Here is a 21,620-nt window from a genome sequence, read left to right as displayed (position 1 = left end):
GCTACCCAGATAATCTTGACACTTGCTGGGGTCAAGCTGACCCTGGGATGATAAGAATGAAATGTGTATGTTCCAATTTTCTCCTCGTGGTGAACTAAATCGGTCAGCACTGCGACTTCCACATCAACAGGCTGCTTCCAAAGGACCAGACTAAAGGTGAAGATTAACTCCCTCCAGTCTCCCTTTTATTCCCTGCTCTCCAGCCCACCCGAACAATCATCTTAAAGGACCTGCAACAAAAGTATATTTGGAAGTCTCAAGATACGTATACCATGCAAATATCTGCCTATGAAAATGTTGTTCCAATTTTCAAAAGAAATAAAAAACATTTCTCCCAGACAAATTATCTCTCAGAACAGCACAAAACATAACTGTTAGGTCCGCCCCTGTTTGGACAACAGCCCCTCCCCCCTTCTTCACCCACCTGAAACCAGTAATCACCTGACTGTAAATCACCTGACTGTGAGTCCGCAAAAGACTCTAGACTCTGCGGAGATCACCTCCTGAACCGCCCCAGTCACACCTCCTTCAGACAGTGAAATGTTCCCCAGGAGCTGAGATCACTTCCACATCGATGTGGTCACACCTCCGCCTTTCCCCATGTCAGCTCACTCACCCATAAGCCCCTCCCCTTTTTCTCTTCTCTCTCCACATACCTCCATCTCATGGGGGCCGGCTGTTTGCTCTCTCCCCAATAAACTCTTTTCTGCCTAAACCAAGTCTCCTTTCAGCAAACCTTACCAGTAAGTCATTTTCAAAGTCTTGCTATACAGAATACAGAAACATTATATATTATAATATATAATGTATAATATATCCCTAGATTCTGTTTCTTCCTGCTGCTATTTGAATGAGTATCCCCCAAAGTTAGTGGCTTAAAACAACAGACATGTATTCTCATGTAGTTCTGGACTCGGGACGTATGAAGTGCACTTCAATGTGTAACCATCACAGTGCCAGCAGGGCTAGTCTTTCTAAAGGTTCTAAGGGAGAATTCATTCATCTTTTTTACCTTCTTATGAGCACTAGCACTCCTTAGGTTAGGACTACTTTACTCCACTCTCTGTTCCCTCGTCATACTGGCTTTTCCTCTGTAGTCAAATCTCTATCTGGATTCCTCTAAGAAGGAAATGTACAGTTACACCCAAAATAATTTCCCAATCTCAAGATCTTGCTATACAAGATATATAACTATATATCTATAACTATAACTATAACTATATATATATATATATATATATATATCCAGCCCATGGGAACTGTTCAACCCTCTTCAAATGCTATGAAGTACATACTCGCACTCCAGTTTTATCAATACAGGGCATGAACTAAGGCTCACATACATGAGGGAATTTTAAAAAGGCCATACAGCAACAAGTGACAGGATTAAAGTCAAGTCCATCTCGTTTCAGATTATCAGCTGCTTCTTTTATACACTGGCCCCAGTAAAACTGTTCATAAAGCAACACTCTACTGAAGGTTCCTGAAGTGGAAAGCAAAGCTCCCTGGTGCTTGTGTGAGGAGCTCTCTATCAAACCACACAGTGGCTGTGCAGCTTTAAGCAAGTCTCTTCACTACTCTTCACCTCCCAGTCTTCACTTGTGATATAGAGGTATCCTGGTGCGAGGTCTGAGGTTGCAGAAAGTCTGTATTCTCTACAAATGTGAGTATATTTGCCACAACTCCTGCCGTGGGGTGGTATCTCAACCCATTTCCCATTTTCTGCTGCTATAAAAGAATATGAAATTCTGGGTAGTTTATAAAGAAAAGAAAGGTTTGCTTTTGGCTTGTGATTTGGGTGTCTATGATGTCCAAGAGCAATGGCATTTTTGAGCATCTGGTCAGAGCCTTATGCTGATTGCAGTTTTGCTCACAAGCAAAGGGGCAGCCAGGTGCATATAGAAGGGGGGGCAGTGATCTCTCCAAATAGCAACTACAGCTATGAGATAGGCCTCAATCCATTCACTCCCATACAGGACCCAGATACCTCCCTCTGTAGGCACCACCTCCAGTGCTGTTGCATTCTCTAAGTAAACAGGAATCGGAGGGGATAAGCCATAGCAAGTGGGGAAGTTGTAAAGTTAAGGATGTCCAGTCAGGACAAAGGGCCAGTTCTGAGTGCTCCCAAGGGGGAGGGCAATCCAAGTACTCTAGGATGCCAGTCCCCCAAACTCCAGGCAAAAGAACCTTCTAGCTCTGAAGCAAGTGATAGCTCCCAGCTGATTCTTACCAGTGGAAATCTTCCTACCTAAGAAAGCGAATGTGCAAATGTGTGGGGCACAATCAAAGACTAGAGTGCTCTTCAAAATCTGCTATTAAATGGATGATCAAATACAGTTCCTATTTTCAAAGAAAGTTAATACTACTCCAAGACAAATAATCTCTCAGAATGCTAAAATATGCCATCAGAGAATCATTCATTCATTTAAATGCATTCCTGTAATGTGTGTGTGTGTATGTGTGTGCTGACTACATATGTGTATTTGGAAGGAGGGAAAATTTATGAAGAATGTACAAACAAGATGACTGCTACATTTTGGCCAACCTTGGACTGACTTAATGATCCATCACCAAAATGAGATATGTAGTTTTTATTTGCATGTACCTCTTTTTGTTTGCCCTTCTTATTTTAGTGAACACATGGACAAGATTATCTTTTCCATTATCTTTTTCAGATAAGTAAATGAAAGCTCAGAGTAGAATAAGTGCATTGTTTATAACAGCCAAATGCCACCATCTTGAGATTACATAGATTGAAGCAAGAAAGAGCAAAAACCTTTAACTGTTGTCCCTTTGATATTATGAATGCCATCAAGCAGTAGTTTTAGGCCTGGCTGGCACCATATTGGCCACATGGTGGATTGTAGGGTTTGGCATCTTGTCTGTATGCTGGGGGAAGAAAACACCTCCACCCATCACCTGTCTCCTAGGTGATGGGCGTGCCTGTATCCCTAGAGGCAGGGGTGGGCACTTGGCTGATAGGTTACTGAATCTGTCAGTCCAGTGCCTAGGACTGGGAATTTCCTGTGGGTCTGCCCCCTGGGCCAACCTATTTAGGCCCAGACGAGCCTAGCTGCAAGAATGCTATGCCATGTGTCTCTGTGATCGTGTCCTGTCTCCTGGCTTGTCTTCGGTCATCATGGTGTCCCAATTCAGCTCTCCATTGAAGCTGAATTGGCTTGTTGGTATTGTTTTTGTTATTTCTTTCCTCTTTAGCATGTTTCCTAGCTGTGCTATGTATATTTGCATGCTGCAGCCTGCAACCTGCTACCTGTATAATAAATACTCCAATATTTCATATTTCAAATTGTGGCTTCTGGGATGATTCACCTTACAACAATTTTTGTCCCCAGACACAGATAAGGAGTTTTACCACTCTTTTCACAGGTAGTGGTTGCAGTAAGATTGGAATCAAGACCATGCACTTCTTGAAAAAGCACAACCCTAGAATTAACACAGCCACAGCTTTTCACCAAACCCTGCTGCTCCAGAGTCAAATCAATAGAACCAAAGACCTTCTTGACTCATCACATACCTATGTCCAACATCCATAATCACTCAGCAAGCTCCATCTGAGTGCATAAGAAAATACCTTTCCACAGACAGAAAGTTCATTTTGGTGGCTTTGAAGCCTCTCACTGCTATTTCCATGAATATTTTTTATACCTCCCTCTATTTCATAGCCCTCATTTGCAACACAGAATATAATGATAGAACTGGCACAAACACTCATTATAAATTCATTAAACTTGATTACAGAAGTTAATACATGCAAACGATTTAAATCATGTTTGGATCACAGGAACTGTTCCATAAATGTTAGTATCATCCATTGTTTCCCACAAAAGAAACCTAAGAAAAACCCAGGAGAGAAACAAGGGAAAATGACAAATTATACTTCCTCAGAAATATCTAACCCAGCTGGGGGAAATCACGCAAAGGAATTCAGTCTGTACTGAATTCAAAGCTGTGCATTCCCTCTGTGACCTGGATTAAGCCCAAAATGGCTTGACTCAGTTGCAGTCATCATCACAGCCTGGGCTTGAAGCAATAACATGACCAAATCATCTCCCCAGCCCACTCAGGGAACACATAAATCCGTTCTCATTTGGCTTTGGTCTATGCTGGTCTTTTAAACTCTCTCCTGTCTCTTCAGTGTGCAACTAAAAGGCTGCCTTAAAGTGTTAACAAGACAGCACCAGGTGGTTTCCACTCCCTGCTCTCCTCTGGGAATGCGAGCAGATCCCAGACGTATTTCCGGTAGGAGCTGGAGCTCATGCTTTCCTAAGCACAATACAACAGTGCTGAGATTGAAATTGGGAGTTTGAGTCTGGCTGCCACCATCTTGGCCACATGTGGATGGTAGGGTCTGGCATCTTGTCTTCATGGGAGGGGAAGGCAAAGTCCCTGCCTTCCAGGTGATGGGCTGAGTCCCTGGAGGCAAGGGCCGGCACTTGGCTGATAGGTTACTGAACCTGTTAGTCCAGTGCCTGAGACTGGGAATTTCCTGTGACCTTGCCCCCTGCCCTGACCCTATATAGGCCTGGACCAGCAGAGGCACCATTATGCCCTGCCATAAGTCTCCATGTTCTGTCCTGTCTCTGGTTTCCTGGCTCTTTCCGTTCAACATGGCATCCCAATTAAGCTCTCCTTTGAAAAGCTGAATTGGTTTGTTCATATTTTGTTCTTTCTTTCCTCTCTGGCCTTCATGGCACAGTTTCCTCATGGTGTTAAGTGTATTTGCTGGCTGCTGGTCTTTGAGGCAGGAGTCCAACATGCAGTTGCCAGCTTTTTAATAAAGGCTCCAAGATTCAAAATGCAACTTCTCTGATTTTCACCTTACAACAAGACGGCAAGGGAGGTACCTCATTCAGCACCAAGAAACCCTATATAGGACATTTGTTTGTGGTGAATATTGTCTTCCACTCCTTTATGAAATCACTATCCCAACTCTTGAAGTTTCTTGAGGTATGGATTCTTATCCCACTCTCCCAAAAGATGAAACAGAGCCTCATAAAGGGGGCTTTTTCCTCAAAATAATGCATCGTGTAAGTGGTAGGGCTGAATGGAACCCAGGACTCCTAATGCCAACCTTATACTTCTCCCACTTTTTCCAATACAGTTGTTCGGCTAGTGATGTCGGGGAGCCTTAATTGACTTTGGACATGTACAAATGGAAAATATAGTTTGCACCCTTAAGGATCACTCTCAGACTGGTTAGGACCTGGTGAGGAAACCAATGATGAATACTAAAGCCTCTAATCATCTGACAAATGATTTCAAGAAGGTTTTTGTTATTCATCTCCAAATTTCACAATAGGTCATACTCTCTTCTAAAAGTTCTGATATACAAAATACTTAACAAATGATATAGCGTCAGCATCAAGCGTAAAATAGATGCTACATACATAAACACCTCTGACAATAAGCAGCTAACAAGGCACAGTGCCTACCCTCAGAAGTCCACTGGTAGGACAGACAAGCCAAAGAATGAATACACAGTATATAATCTGCTAACAATGAAACGTATTAATGTGAGCACAGAGGAGGGGTTCTTCTCTCTGGGTATGAGTGTCATGAAAACGTCCCAGAAAAACTATGTGGTGAGCCAGGCACATGGCTCAAGCCTGTAATCCCAACTACTTGGAAGGTGGAGCTAAGAAGAAAACTAAACAAAATAGAAGTGCAGGGAACATGGCTCAAGTGGTAGAGTTCTTGCTGAAAAAAATAAGTTCTCCTGAAAAATAAGTAATATGGAATAAATCTTGAAAAAATAATAATTTATAATGTGTATAAGAGCATGTAATATTCTAGAGAAGAGAATGTGCAATGCTCACAAGCATCTAAATTATTACTTTGAATTTGAATGTAAACTTTTTGAGTTTCTAAGACCCTTAAGAAATGTCCATTTCAGCTGGGCACATGGCTCACACCTGTAATCCTAGCTACTCAAGAGGCTGAGATCTGAGGATCATGATTAAAGCCAGCTGTACAGGAAAATCTGACAGACTCTTATTTCCATTCAATTAACCACAGAAATGTGGCTCAAGTGAAAGAGGCACTAGCCTTGAGCACAGAAAGCTCAAGGACAGCACCCAAGGCCTGAGTATCAAGCCCCAGGACCAGCATATACACACACACACACACACACACACACACACACACACACACACACACACACACACACACACACACACACACACACACACACACACACACACACACACACACACACACACACACACACACACACACAGCCCATTTTATAACCAAGACACTGAGGGCCAGGGATCTAATTTGGTGTAGCACCAGGACTTAAACTCACAACTCACTACCAAAGTTCTTTCTACTCTTCTGTGCCAACCAATGAACAACTGGTTGATTATGTAGCTAACATGCCCTCTTCTGTCACTCAAGGAAGTTTCTAAATACCTCACCTCTCCTTCAGTGAAGACTTTTGGGGTTATTTGTTCTTAAATGATGAAAAAGAAGGGACCTCAACAAAGATACTTAGATAACTTGGAAAACAAAGCATAGAATCTAGAAGGAAAAACTAGTAATTGAATTGAATGACCAATGCACTAAGTTGGACAAGAGTTCCTTCATTGCTTGGGGAGAGATTGTTAACAATTATAGAATTATGTGAAACTTTTGAATGGGTATTAGCACAGTAGATGAGTTTCAGAAAGAAGAGGAGGAGGTCGGGGGCTGCAAAAGAACACATCATGACAGTGGAAAAGCCAGCCAGTGATCTCACAGAAAAGCAGACATTTGACTTCCTCCGATAAGCTAGTCCTAGCCAATATTCCAATCACTCTGTCTGGTCTGTCTGGGGGGTGGCAGGGGCGGATGGAGTCTTACATTTAAAGAATCTTTAACAAAATGAGAATGATCTCATCTGAGGCAAACCTCAACATTCCTTCAGGCCTCCAAACTACAGCCTCCACTAGCAACTCCTGAATGAGAACTGCCAGCAAGGAACAACCAAATCAGTCTTCGGTGAGAGGTCTGTGCAGAGGTGGTGTTTACAAGCATTCAATCTTCTCCTTTACATAGAAAAAAAAGTGCTTACTGTACTTAAGGATATGACTGTGTGAGATCATATGCCAAGAGGTGTGCAGTCCTTTGCCAAACAGGAGGATGAATTGGTGTGAATTCCCACAGACATCCTCTACTGTAATGCTGGTGGGGGATCTGGTTGCTCAGTTCTGACTGTGATGACCATTTGCATGGACAGCCACCTTAGGAATCTCTGATTAGCCATCTCTCCTCTCTGGACTCCCTTTCCTCATCTGTGCAAGGAATGAAATGGACACAGTTGTCCTGTTTCCCCCTCAGGTTCTATGGTGAAAAGGAAGAATTATAAAGCATAGGATGTTAGACATTCATTGGTTCTTCCATTGCTTCCTTCATTCAGCAAATATTTCTACAATATCTAAGCCTTACGCAAAACAAAACAAAATGCGGCTAGGATTTCTGACCACTTGAAGCCGATAGTCTAGGAAATAAAACAAGACACACACATGCATAATTATATCATACAGGCATAGTAAGTGTTCTACAGGTTTTGAAAATATGCATGGAAGCATTTCTTGGGGGAATAAATCTAAGAGATTCCATGAGAGCTGGATAAGAACGTGAAAAATGGATGACAGGTGCTGGAAATAAGGAGTCTAGAGAACACAAAACGTAAGCAAAGCCTTGGGTATGGAAGACCAATATGGCAAATGCAGACCCATCATTCTGGAACAGAGCCTGCGAAAGATCCAGAGACAGAAAACAAGTTCTAGTTTGAGGGGCCTTCATTCAATTGTCAAGGCAGAGTTAAGATGCTTCATTGCTTGCTTATTTATTTATTTATCTATTTATTTATTTTGGTGGGTTGTAGGGCTTGGGCATTGTCCTTGGGCTCTTCGACTCAAAGAAGCGCTCTGCCACTTGAGCCACAGCACCACTTCCAGTTTTCTGGTAAGTCTCCTAAACTTTCCTGCCCAGGCTGGCTTTGATACTCAGATCTCAGCTTTGCTAGGATTACAGGCATCAGCCACTGGTGCCTGGTGCCTCATAGCTTTATAGAGAAGGCATTCTTTACTAAAGATGCCTAAAGAAAGCAAATCAGCTCTTCTCTACAGTATGAGAGCCATTAACACATCAATTATTCATTCATCAGAGCCAGTAGCCTGATCATATTTGGCTTTGTTCATTCTCTTGCAGTACACACTGAAGGATTGACTCCCGCCTTATTCCCCCAGGTCAAGCAAGACACCAGGTGCACATAAGCAGGCTTGACTACATGCCTATCTACAGGCAGGTTATTCCAACCTAGGCCTAGCTGAAAGTCCTCTCACCCCAGGCTGAACATTCCACTCTGGGCCTGGCCAAGGACACCACCCCCAAGAGACCATAGCCCAGTTTTTATTTTCTGCTTCCTTGTTAAGACATATAGAAGCCCACCCCATAATCCAGCCCCTCACACCGCCTCTAAACCTGTGGGAAGGTCTGTGCCTTCTCTGGCAATAAACAGTCCTTTCCTGTTGACGATCGAGTCTGCCCCATTCCTTTTCCATTCTCCTCCATTTTCCTAACACACACAACTCAATGAATGTAGAATACTGAGATGGGGAGTAAGGCAGCAAGGCTTGGGACATCGCCAGAAGAAACCATACTTAATATTGAGTTGACTGACATGCTTCTTTGTCTTATCAAATGCAAACCTATGATTTCAAATATAAACAGTAGATCTTGGGTTCTAAGGAGACTACCATGAAGAAAAAGCAGTAATGTTCCAGATGCATGGGGTTCAGTTCTGTGATGGAGATGCTTGACTCATTTTTTTCCCATCTTAGCTTCTACTAATGGCGTTCTACTTTTCAACACATCTCAAAACTTCAATTTCACACTCAGATTAAGCACATTCACTTTTACCTTTTTCTGTAGGCACCATTTGCTTTGACAGAGGCAGGTTTTCACAAAATGAAAGGCAGGGATTCAAACACAACTGATGATAACTTGAAAATGACAGAGAGCTGTTCTACATCGACTGAGCCACCTGGCATGAGAAGAAATTAAACTTATTTTCTCTTTGAAACTTCTTTTGACTTTCTAATTTATTTTTTGACTGCATTTGGTCAAAACCACGAATAAGTGAAGTCTCTGTATATTGAAAAGTACATGTAAATATAATTCATTGGCCACACGGCATATACACTCTTGTAATGCAAATATAGTTTGTTGGCCATATGACATACATACTCTTTTAACATTTTATTTGCTGACCCAAGAGATAAGCTTGGTAGACTTAGGAAAGCCAAGAAGCATGGATGCATTCAGTACTAACTGAAAGACACAATCTCATGCTACTGAACTATGCTTTGGCTAAAACACAAAATTAAAAACTTCCAAATCGACCAACATGGGAATCCAGCAAAAATGGTTGAAAAGTCCAAATGAGCTGTTTTCTGACATGACTATTTATGGGCTTTCTTGTTATCTGAGAAGGTCACGTGATGGGAGAATTCTAGAATGCCAGAGCCAATAGAGATGATCTAATCCTGTCTTGCTTTCATCAGATGTAGAAACTGAGGCCAACAGCCATAGTAAATACTAGAGAATTCTATCATTCGGTTTTGAAAACAAGTGGATTAGCCATTAGTAAGTGACTAATTAAAAAATCAGAGATCTCTCCTAAATAAGTCTACACAACAAAGAAATATATTTTCCATATTTCAATATGGCATTAACATCTATACAGATGCTAAAAGAACCTAATAGGGCATAACACATCACTTAAACATCACCAGTCACTATTCCTGAAAAGACATGTGTTACGCACACACATATACACATGCACAAAGAACTTTGGCAACCAATGTTACAATCTAAATATTTTCCAAGGGTTTTCCTCAGTGAAATTGTATTACTTCTCTGAGCTTGGGATTCATTATCTGTAAAACAAACAAACAAATAAAAATGAGGTACTCGCTCATATTGTCCTTAATGGTTACCAGGATACAGTGAAATCATGTTCATGAAGTCCTCTGCACAGCACCTAACAGAGTGCTTGCTCAGTGAAAATCACAGGCTGCCTACTACCTGCCACTTCTTTTTTCCTTGCACTACTCCCCAAACGTGCTATAGCAAGCCCCAAAAGTCCCTCCAGCATGGGGTGACCGCTACCCTTCCACCGCCTTACTGCAGCTCTCCCGTGAGCCCTGGGGATACTTGTGCATGCTCACCATCTAACCACTAATGACTCAGAGCTTGGAAGCAACCAGCAGCAGACTGGAGAGAAGACGCTGGCTGGGCTCAAAGATTAAGTTGCTACCTTTTAAAATTGTTTTTCTTTCCAGAACAGGCAGCAGTGGACAAGGTTTAATACAGAGAGGAAAGCCCAAAGACCCTTCCCTGGGAGATCCAGTAGAGAAGGAACTTCCCCAGGGGCAGGAACGATGTCAAGGAAAAAAAATAGAGCCATTCCTGGAGGAGACCCTGGGGCTGGGACGGGGACTGGTCCGGGCAGCTGGGCAGGGCTGGCTGACTCGCGGAGCTCCCAACACGGTGGCCACCTGCTGAGAACTAATCCTAGGTTTCACTGCCTGCTGACCCAGAGAAACCTGAATCTCCCAGTGCTAGTGAAGGGCTTTATCTCCACTTTCCAGGAACTCGGCTCGGTCCCCAAGGTGCTACCAGGCAGCTGCTACCCAGAGCCCTGGCGAGCCCAGGTCCCGGCTTCCAGCCTGCCAGGAGCGCAGGGAGAGCAGAGCCAGAATCCCTCTCTGCCTCAGGCTCCCCAGGCGTGTGTGTGTGTGTGTGTGTGTGTGTGTGTGTGTGTGTTCATGTGTGTGTGTGCGCGCGTGTGTGTGCTCATGTGTGTGTGTGTGTATGTGTGTGTGCGTCTGCTTCTGTTTCACAATTAGAAAACTCCTTGCGAAAGCCGAGCCAGAACCACACTTCCCTAACAGCCAGTCTGTGGGGGTGGAGGAAGCGGGAATTCCGACTTTTGCCATAAATTGTATGCAAATAGATTCCGGGGCTGGCTGCGAGCCTGGCGCCCGCGTCTCTCATGAGCTAACCCCCTCCCCCGCCCCCACGCCCCCTGTTCCGTGGGGAGGGCTGTTCCTTTAATTCACCAACTGAAAAAGTGGGAAAGGATGTCTGGAGGCGAGGCGTCCCGTTACAGGGAAGGAGCTCCCTATATAAGCCAGCCCAAGCTGGCTGTGCGGCCACGGACCTGCACGCCGGCCCGCCTCCTCCTCCTCCTCCTGCGAAGACACGGGCTCCCGTCTGCGCAGACTGCTGCTGCTCCAGTTGGTGGTGGTGGGGGACCCCGGGAGGGGTGGCGCACGTGGGACCCCGCTGCTGCTCAAGGCCAGGTACTCTGCCCATGGAGCCGGTGCACCCACGGATCTAGAGCCTCCCAACCCAGGTAAGCCTGGCCTCCCTCCAGCACCGCAATTTAGGATGTGCTATGGGGCACTCTGGGTACCCAGTGGGTTGTGGTTTTCTGAAACTTCTGCTTTATTTTCACCGTTGTTGTTTGTGATCTGGTGTACCTGGGCTGGGCTCTGCTGGCTTCTTCCGGGCTTCTCTGTCTGATGTAGGTGTATGAAGAGTTGCACTCTGAAAAACTTTTTGGATTTTTTCCCCCCTCTGCTTCCTTTCAGAGGAAAAGTACGAATTTTCTCTTAACCCCTCACCTGGCTGATTCACCTGTGGATATTTGTTGTTGTTTTCCTGGAAGGCTGAGGGAAACAAAGTTCCAAAGTTTTTTGTGTGTGTGCAGACACCCAGATGGATTGGGGGAGCTTAATAGAGGACTGAGGGAAGAATAAAATTTTGCATCTAAGCTGGGTGCCAGTGGCTCATACCTCTAATTGTAGCTACTCAGGGGGGCTTGAGACCTAAGGACCTAAGGTTCATAGTTACCCCAGGCAGACAAATCCTTAAGACTGATCTCCAATTAACCAGTAAAAACTCCCAAAGTGAACTGTGGCTCAAGTTTCCACACAGAAAGATTTGTACCCCTACCTTCCTTAGATTCTGACAGGAGAAAGGAGGGGTGGGCTGATGCCAGATAAGGGGTACGGGTGGGACACATCTGTGAGCCGCCAGGGTCCGCACTCTGTTCTCCTGGACACCTCTTCATTCACTGATCTCAGCAGGGAGGGGCCTATGCCTACATGGGCTGCCTTAGAGCCAGGCCCTTCTATGTATCTGTCTAGCATCAAGCTCACTCCTCATTACATCACAGGAAAGCCCCAAGGAACAACTGCCTCCAGATACACCATGCCCAGCCACCTCTTCCAGGTGGACTTAGGAAAAACACATGGGGAGAAGGGGGGGGTACTCTTCCTGGGGCCATCAGTGTCACAAGGGGATTTAGAGCTCATGTTTTGACACCAGAGCTAAGCACATATTTGTCCTAGAAAACTATGTAACCTCCGTGTGTCTTTTTCCCCCCTCTTCTATGAAATGGGAGGGGGGTAATTAACTTCCTATGTAAATGAAGAGAGGAAGAGGTTTCAAGAGATGGATATTGAGTGCTCAGTAACTGGCGGTTTGCATGATAATTGCTGCCATTGCCCAATGCTGCTATCCCCCTAAAGTTAAAAGGGGTGCTCAGCCCATCTGGGATTATTTCTTGTGTATCCCTCCCTCCTTCTGCTCCCTTCTCCCACCTTTTCATCTAGCCTCATCTGAGGGTGCCCTCCGGGCTGGCAGGTCAGGTCTCTGACCTGGCTGAGGTTCACAAGCTAGAGGCGATGTTGGCACACAGGGTGCGGAGTAAAGGTAGCAGCCAAGGGCTGGACATAAATGTCGAGTTCTGGTTCTAGAATGTCATGAGGTTTTGAATTTCGGCATTTATGGATTCTAAAGCAAGGGGGTTATAAAGGACCATGTGGTGTGGAAAGCTCTGTAAATGTTTTCTGTTCAAGGGGAGAGCTGGACAGAGGGCCCTCTTTAAGAATGAGTACCTTTTTGCATGTTTTTGTGGACTTCCCCCTCCCTTGTTTTATAGAGGTTTTCCATATGTGCTTTAGAAATGAAAACTGCTGCCCAACCCAGCTGGTTTTCCATCTTGTCCAATGCAAGTTCAGGGCTGGGGAGAGGTTTGTTTAAGTTAAATAAGCCAGTGGAAAGTTGCCTGGCATCGTATGCATCTGAGCCCTTTGAAGATGTACAAGGTATCATGGCTTGGGCCCATGCATTCCAAGAATGTTACCATAGATTCTCTGACTTGATCACATGGTGTGCACTGGATGAAGAATTAAAGGGGTCCTGCCTACCTCTCCAATCATTTCTTCTTTGTTTAAAAGCCTAGCTTCCCTATCCCATTCTACTCTCTATGCTAATCCCTCTCTACCCCTGCTCAAGAGGTTACTAACTTTCAGCCCTGGTATTTTATCATCCATCTCCCAGGACTCTGCCTTTTTAACCTAGGATACTACATGGCAAATTCTTAAACAAATACCATCAGAAGGGTGTGTAGAGTGGAGTCTTCCATGATTTTCCTGATTATCAGTTTACACAAATGTGTTCATGATTCATGTTCTAAAATGATGGCCTTTTGAGTTCCTTTTTAACGGTGGAAACATTTATTAAATGAACGAATTAGATGAATTAATGAATTAAATGGTCTTGTCAAAAACAAAAAACAACCAAAACCCAACAGTGTGTTAGCAGATAAAGGTGAGGCTGCTTTGGTTGGAATGTTAGAGGTTCTAAATCTCACCCTATTGCCTCCATTTCTTGGGATGTTTGCAGCAGATCCTACAGAAGGGGAAACAATAGGTACAAATCCCTCCACAGGCAGGGTACCTACAGGTTATATTCTGCATTTCAAGAGGGGTTTTGTCCCACTGAGTCACTTGTCAGAAGGGGAATAGGACCAATTCCCCAGTGGGACAGTAGACTTGAGTAAGTGTGGGAGGTTTTTAAAACTTAAGAATTGTAATGCCTGTCATCATCAACATACATAAATGAGCCTGCGCTCTACACTCTAGCACCTCCTTCCTCACCATAGTGTAATTCCACAGCATATCTTTACAGCACATGACTGATGAGTCCTGATGGGACAAGAGTGCTTTCTGGCTTAGGGGCTGGGAAGGTGGCTCAGTGGTAGAGTGCTTGCCTTGCATGCATGAGGCCTGGGGTTCTATTCCTCAGGACCACACAAGCAGAAAAAGCCGGAAGTGGCGCTGTGGCTTAAGTGGTAGAGCGTTAGCCTTGTGCTGAAGAGCTGAGGGACAGCGCCCAGGCCCAGAGTTCAGGCCTCACAACTGACCAAAAAAAAAAAAAAAAAAGAGTGCTTGGAAAGCAGAGAGACTGAGTCTTTCTTCCAAGGTCTTAAAACTTGGAGTGATAGGGCTGGGGTTTCAGACAGGTTGCCATGGTCATCAGTCAGGAAAACACATGTTGCCTTTTGAATATTTGTGCTTCTTGCACAGCCTTCAGGGAAAAAAAAAAGAAAGAAAGAAAAAAACTTCCTTTTGGACTAAAATATGCCCCTCCAGGCAGACTGTGGCCACCCATAAATACAGCAGTAGCCTGATCATATAACCAGAATGGAATTTGGAAAGGGAATTCAAACTGACAGAATGAAAAACATCTTCCCCTTAATCCTACCCTTTTGAATGCTTGAAAGGAACTAAGAACACCTCTCTGTCTCTTCTCTCTGAATTTCTATGGGCATTACAGTCATGCTTTCTTATAGGAAAAAGAAATGCCCAGCTGGCACAGAGCAGAAGCCCCTTTGTACGGAAGCCACTGAAGGTCAAAAAGTACAACTTAGGTTACAAATGTTTAGTTGGTTATAAATATGCAATCCCTTGGTGGTGGTAAAACATAAGACTCACAAAAATAGTGAGCAGTCACGGCTCGTGACGTGTCACGTGTGCTGGGAGGTTGCCTGTGGTGTCTCATCTCATTCTCTAATTTTCTAGTTAGGAATTAATATCTCCACTTTATGAGTAGAGAAATCATGGCTCAAGGTTCAGTGACTTGGCTGCAGCATTTGCCTAAGTGAGAGAGAGAGAGTTGGCTGTGACCCCCAAGCTTTCTTAACGGAAACCCTAGCACTCTTGCTTCTGTTCTATATTGCTTCTGGAAGTTAGGTTAGGCTCATCAAGTACAGAACTTGAAATGTTGCCTTTCTATGAATAGCCAAGATGGTAGAGAAACCCCTCGCTGGCATTGATTTCTTAATGATTCACAGAGTAGCCTACAGGAATCCTTTATTGAGGTACACAACAAAGATCAGCACATGGTGATGCAACTCTCTGTCTTTATAAGAGTTCAAATTTCAGCCCTGAATGAAATTAGGATAGATAGCAATCAGGTCATTCCTGCTGATTTTCATCTTAGAAAAGTAGACACAGACTCCGGTATGCTCCACAGGTGGTAAACCAGAGCAGTACCTTTACCTCTCTGAAGTCAGGGTGAGCTGAGCATCTCATTTCAAAGGGGCTGACTGGAACCTAAAGAGGAGTGGATAAAGGGAAATGCCATGACAGTCAGGAAATCAGTTGCTACAGGCTATAGCTGAGGACTTATTCAAAGCCTCAGAGGGCAAGGATGTGATTCAAACATCTCTCACTCTGAGAAGATCATTGGGAATCCCCTTGAATTTCATCCTGGGCCAGTGTGAACACCTTCAACATGTGGGAAATTTTAGATGGAGGATTCCATCCAAGAAGGAAAATCCCCTCAAAGTGTGGCAAGACAAAACACAAGCCGGTATAGACTTGTAAGGGGCCATATATAGCTTGTGACTTCTTTATAGAGGAGAAAAATCTACATATATATCTGAATCTAATTCTGGTGATCACAGTTGTTCAGTATGCCTTCACCTAGGAAGGCTTTTTTCATTTCCTCCCCTTCATTTCATGTTTCCTCCACAACAGCCTACTGTTCAATACTACCACTGCTCTCTCTGACCCTCCATCACAGAAAAAAAAAAAAACAACATCATCAAGTTCGTGTTGAATGCAGGTTGAAAATGCAAATTTTACCTGTGAGTGGAAATATGTATATGTATGTATGCATGCATACATATACATATATATATATATATACATAGACACACATATTTCATGTCAAGTCTTGGCAGGTTTTTGAAATTTCCTCAGGTTCACAGTCCTTATTTTGTAGCATTTGTAACTCAAATAACTTTGGTTGATCCTTCTCAAACACCTTATGCCAAAAGCCAGAAGTGTTTCATAAGCTCAGCAAGTAGGCAGCTTTGCTTCGCAATTAACCACTGATCACCTCTTGCTCTAAAAGAGGTGAAGTGGCTTCTACTAGCTTGTATATGACCAGGTTCAAAGTATTTTTGTAGGAGAAACAGAGGATGATGCTAAAGCCAGCATTCCCTGAGTACTCCACAGGCCTTATACTGTATTTCATCCACACACAATTTCCAATATCTATGCCCCTCCCTGCTGAAATACACAAAACCTGGGCTGATAGAGTCCATAGTCTCCTCCTCATGTCTGTGGAGCTGCCTCTCCCCAAAGCCTAGCAACCTGCTGGTGGGTATCAGACCCTCAGAATTTACTGTAGATGAGAGACCCTGCTGTCCTCAAGGGTGATGGAACAGCAACACAAGATGGCGCTCTTCTAAAATTACTATTTGCACCTCTTTGTGACTCTGTTTGATGATCTATGCAGATCTTCCCAGGCAGGATACATTTTTAACATGTAGGAGACTCAGAGATTTATACATTCAGAGAGTAACTTTTCTGAGCATCACTCTCAAGTGCTGTCAGCAAGTATATAGCTAGTTTACAGGTAAGGAAACAAAGGCCTAGAAAGGTGGTCACTTGCACAACATAGAAAGTGGCCCTAGGGTTCTTCCCCAAGCTTGATACCCAGAACTGTGTTTTTCTCATTGTGCCATATTAATGCTAAGGAATTATTACCATTTTCAATGATCATTTTTTAATTCTTTTTCTAAAAAAACAGGTTAGAGACCATAGGCTATTTGCTAAAGAAGAATCTGTAATTTAAAAGATTAACAGGTACAGAGAGAGGGAAGGCTTAAATCAGTAAGGAATTAATTACCAATGGGGGGGGGTGTGAGACAAATACTTTGGAGGAGCTGAAGAGTTCAAATGTCATCACCCATCAATTGTATAGAGGGATAAAATCATATCTAGCAGGTTAGAAAGATGGCAGAGACTGAACACTGAGTGAAAGATATTGAATAGCTTACTCAAAACTCTTAAGCCTTGAGATACAATGCAAGGAAACACTGGTTTCCACCACTGGTTTCCAATGCATATACACTGATGTAACACAATGCGTGGGAGATTTGTCAGGTATGAAATGAAATACATACCACTTCACCTGCAGAAGCAGATATACCATTGCCAAATAAGACAGCCTAAAGCCCCACTAGACCCCCTGCCAGCTAAAGTCTCTCATAAATATTCTGCATAGTGTGAGCACCAAGATGAAGAATAATAGTAAAGATACTTTTTAAGCAGAGATGAGCATGTTCAGATAATGAGGCCATGATTTTCCACTAGGGAGATGAAAACAGAAAATAAATAGTAGAGGCAAATGTCTAAGGAGTTTGGGGAAATGGAGGAAGCCCATCTGCTAAAAAGCTTGGCCAACTAAAACTATGCCTAGCAGAGGACAGGTGCACCATCAGCTTGATCGCCAGTCTCTGACATATCCTGGACTGTGGATGATCATGCATTGGCAGTTTGATGAAGAGACATGACAGAAGAGTGCTCCTGCTTACTGAGAGATGTTGAAGAGATGGGAGGGACAGGATGGTAGGGGAAAAACAAAGGAGGAGGCAACAACCCTAGATAAGAAATGTACTCATTACCTTGTTCATGTAACTGTAACCTCTCTGTACAATATTTTCACAATAAAAAACTTATTTAAAAGAGAGAGAGAGAGGGAAGGAGAGAGATAATCAGAGGAAAAGAAGAGAAAAAGAAGGAAGGAAAAAAGGAAGGAAGGAAGGAAGGAAGGAAAGAGAAAGGAAAGAAAGAAGGAGGAAGGAAGGAAACAAGTCATTCCTTACAACTTCTAGAAGTCTGAAGCCAGAAGGGTTCATAAGCAGCCTCCAGGCAAGAAGGTTTCAGACTGGAGTTGTAAAAGCCTATAGAGGTGAGTTAAAGGCTGCCATGGAGAGATGGAGAAATTAAGCTGGGGTTCCATTCAAGCTAGTGCAACCAAAGCCCATCCACTACTATGTTTTCTAATGGAACTTCCATATGAGGTTTCACTTGATTTGGTGAACAGATTTTGTGGTTAATAAAGAAAAACAACAACCGTACAAGTTGCTGGCCTAGTTTGACATCCTCATTTTAAAGAAGGTGAAACTGAGATGTGAAGAAGGGAAAGATTTTTTCCTTAAGATCTCTTGCCAGTTGGCAGCAGGATGAGGATGGAATTCTAGGTCTTCTGACTCTTGCTTTGGGAATCCAGGGATAATATAAAAACTGAAAAATTAATATGTTCTCCTAAAAAATAAAAACAAAAGACTGGGCATTGGTGGCTCATGCCTATAATCCTAGCTACTCAGGAGGCAGCAATCTGGAGAATCCTGATTCAAAGCCCACAGAAGGGAAGGGAAAGAGGAATCGGGTAAGGCAAGTGATACGGGGAGAAAAGGGGAGAAGGGAAAGCAAAAGGAAATGAATGCATATTCTTATTCTCTAAAATAACAAGTAATGTTTAAATAAAGTATGTTTTAGTGCATAACCAATTATCATAAAAGTGACTTAAGATGCATGCATTTACAGGTCAAGAACTGAGTCACAGTGAACAGAATTGGCTGCTTTAGGCTATTGTCATAGTGTTGCACTGAGCTCAGGTACTAGGGAATGGTCAGCCTTGAGAATGGTCAACTTTATATATGTGGTTGGTGGTTGAATGATGGCTGGACTCAGTTTCTCAGAGAATGTAGGAATGAGAGTCTTAGTTCCTTACTGGCTGTTGTTCTAGAGCTACCTTCAGTCCCTTGTAACCTGACCTTTTCATCAAGAACATTCATTTCATCAAAGCTAACAAGAGAGAAAGGGACATCACCACATTTTACAGCTAATCATGGGTATCTACTATTTTAGTCACAGGTTGTTGGCTAGAGGGAAGTCAATAGGCCCATATTACAATCAAGGGAAGGTAAGTACCCTAGTCTGGGGGTTGCAGTTTCAATAGGAGTCCCTGAGTCTTCCTGTCACAGCCTCCAACACCCCAGCGGTACTTTTTCTTGGCAACTCCTACATTGACATGCTTTTCTTGGACATGTAACCAATTCTATTAGGGCAGCAACCAAGATAGACTCTTTCTCATTTAACCTCCCTATCTGAATATAAAAGAGAGCCAAGTGATTTATCTTGGATGTCAGAGTTCACTGGACAGCCCTACATTCTTCTGACTATCACCCTAGGACAGCATCGTCCAAGGCAATGGCTCGGACGACTTTGTATTTCATTTAAACACAAGTCATTGAAGATGACCAAATTGAAACTCATCTACTAGCCTTCTTGCCAACTTATTCCTTCCCACAAACAAATGAAGACAAAAGCCTGTGATTCTTTTTCCTTTTCCATTCTCCATAACATAGATAATACCTTGCCTTGATAAGGAAAGCAGTTTGCTACTTTTCTACCAGCTTCACTAGTAACCTCCACGTTCACTCCTTGGCATGCTCTTAACAGCGACATCTTTGGGCCCATCATACTAATTTCTTATTCAATACATCACTCACACTTGGGTGATAAGTGTCAGTATTCCTAAGCCTGAAGATTTCCTCTGGGTTTTTAGTTTGTATCCCCTAGCTAGCTTTCAACGAGTTTCATAATCTGGCTGCTTGCATCCGAACAGAGCCTGCACTTCAACTACAATCATGTTTCCTTTAGTTTTTTTTATGCGTAAAAAATTCTTCCATAGAGTATCTTCCCTTGCGTTTTTCATCTACTCATATTTGCCCTTCACATTTCAGTCTAGGGACCATCCCCTTCGAGTATATTAGCTGCTCCTCTCCCATCATCCCGTAGTACCACATGATCCTCTCTATCATCTTCCCTTATTATCCTGGAATCAGCTGTCCACTCACAGGTCAATCCAATTCTTATTCTTTTCACAATTTTTCTTAGCATCAATTAGTTGTGCAAGGGAGTTACATTTGACAGATCCACGTTTGGATATAATGTACCTTCATCAGACACAGCCCTTCATCACTCTCATTCCCCTTCCTACTTCTTAAAAGGAAAATTTTCTCCACTTTATCTGATACTCAGCACAACTTGAACACATTTAATCTTCAATAACTGAAAAGGGTGTCTATGATCCAGATTTAGACATCTCCTTTCTCACCAGTGCTTGTTTAGAAAGCACTTTCTGAACTTGGAAAGCAATATGAAATGGTGGTGCAACATTGTCAGGAAGAAGTTATTGCCTCCTGAGGACAGGAAACTGTACCAGGGCACAGACTACACAATGGGCTTGCTTTCAGAGGTGCCCCCAAATAATAGCACACTTTGCTTGGAATTAAAAATAAAAAAAACACAAAAATCCAGTACCAAGGACAGAGAAGGTCTGTCTGGGGATGTGAGGCTGAGTCACAAGAAATGGTTGGAAATCTGGAGGTTATAACCAAGGATTAATCAAGAGCTAGTGGGAGTAATGGATGAGCACAAGGAAAGAGATGGAAACAAAGAACTCTGTATCTTCAGACATGGAGAAATTTACAGCCCAGGGGAAGGAATGAATATTAGCTAAGATTTATGGCTCTGGCATCAGAAAGCTCTGGGTTCCAAACAGATGTGTTTGTGTAAGTGATCCTGATCAAATTAGTCACCTCCTCTAAGTTTCATTTTCTTCATCCATCTCAAAAAAACAATAGCACCTACTTCCAAAGGTCACAATGATGATTAAATGACCTGGTGCCAAGTACTTTGTTTAACATGGATCCTGACATTCAGGATTGGTGTTCTATTTCCACTTGACAATGCTGATGTTCTTACAAAGTCACAGTTCAAGTGTTAATCCAGTGGGTAGCTGATCATACAGTAGAACACAAGATAGGCAAGGTTCTTTAATATAGAGTTTATATTATGTTGAAATGTACTTGAAATGTGCTATATGTGCTGCTATAACAAAATATACACTGGACAGCTTAGAACCCCATATCTCATAGTCTGAGTGCTGGAAGTCTAGTCATAAAGTACCAGCCTATTTGGTATCTGGAGAAGCCCTACTTCTGGGTTCACTGAACTGCATCTTCTCCAGCAGGGGAGGGGGACAACAAGGGAGTTCCCTGGTACCTCTCCCAGAGAGCCTCTTAATACACTGAATCCATTCACAGAGGTCTTTGTTCCCATTACCCACTGATTCCAAGAGGCCTACAATCTAGTATTTTCATGCGAGTAATTAGACTGCAGCACAGGAATTTGGAGATGTACACAAATATTGGGACCATAGCATAAGGTAAAAATAGACAAGAAAATGGAGCAAAACCTTATAGTACAGTGTGATATGGGGATATTGGCTAAAACGAAATACAAGAGAACATCCGAAGACTGGCGAAAGAGGTGCTTTTACAGACAGGGTAGAATGGGGGAGGGGTTTTCTGAGCAGACAACTGAATCAACTGT

At 43.2% G+C, this 21,620-nt stretch overlaps 1 protein-coding gene across 3 annotated transcripts in view; it reads left to right on the top strand.

Annotated features, from left to right (window-relative positions):
* The first annotated feature begins 11,322 nt into the window (after window positions 1–11,322).
* Tnc (tenascin C) overlaps window positions 11,323–21,620 on the top strand; it is an 84,667-nt gene continuing 74,369 nt past the window's right edge. For all 3 annotated transcript variants that reach the window (XM_070012286.1, XM_070012277.1, XM_070012291.1), the window contains exon 1: window positions 11,323–11,425. The gene's annotated coding sequence lies outside the window, so the exon portion shown is untranslated. The remainder of the gene's footprint in view (window positions 11,426–21,620) is intronic.

This window comes from Dipodomys merriami, unplaced genomic scaffold (assembly GCF_024711535.1).
Source record: "Dipodomys merriami isolate MVZ:Mamm:240054 unplaced genomic scaffold, mDipMer1.0.p SCAF_11, whole genome shotgun sequence".
NCBI classification, from domain to species: domain Eukaryota; kingdom Metazoa; phylum Chordata; class Mammalia; order Rodentia; family Heteromyidae; genus Dipodomys; species Dipodomys merriami.
The sequence above is the reverse complement of the archived record's forward strand: the minus strand, read 5'-3'. Positions and strand labels throughout refer to the sequence as shown.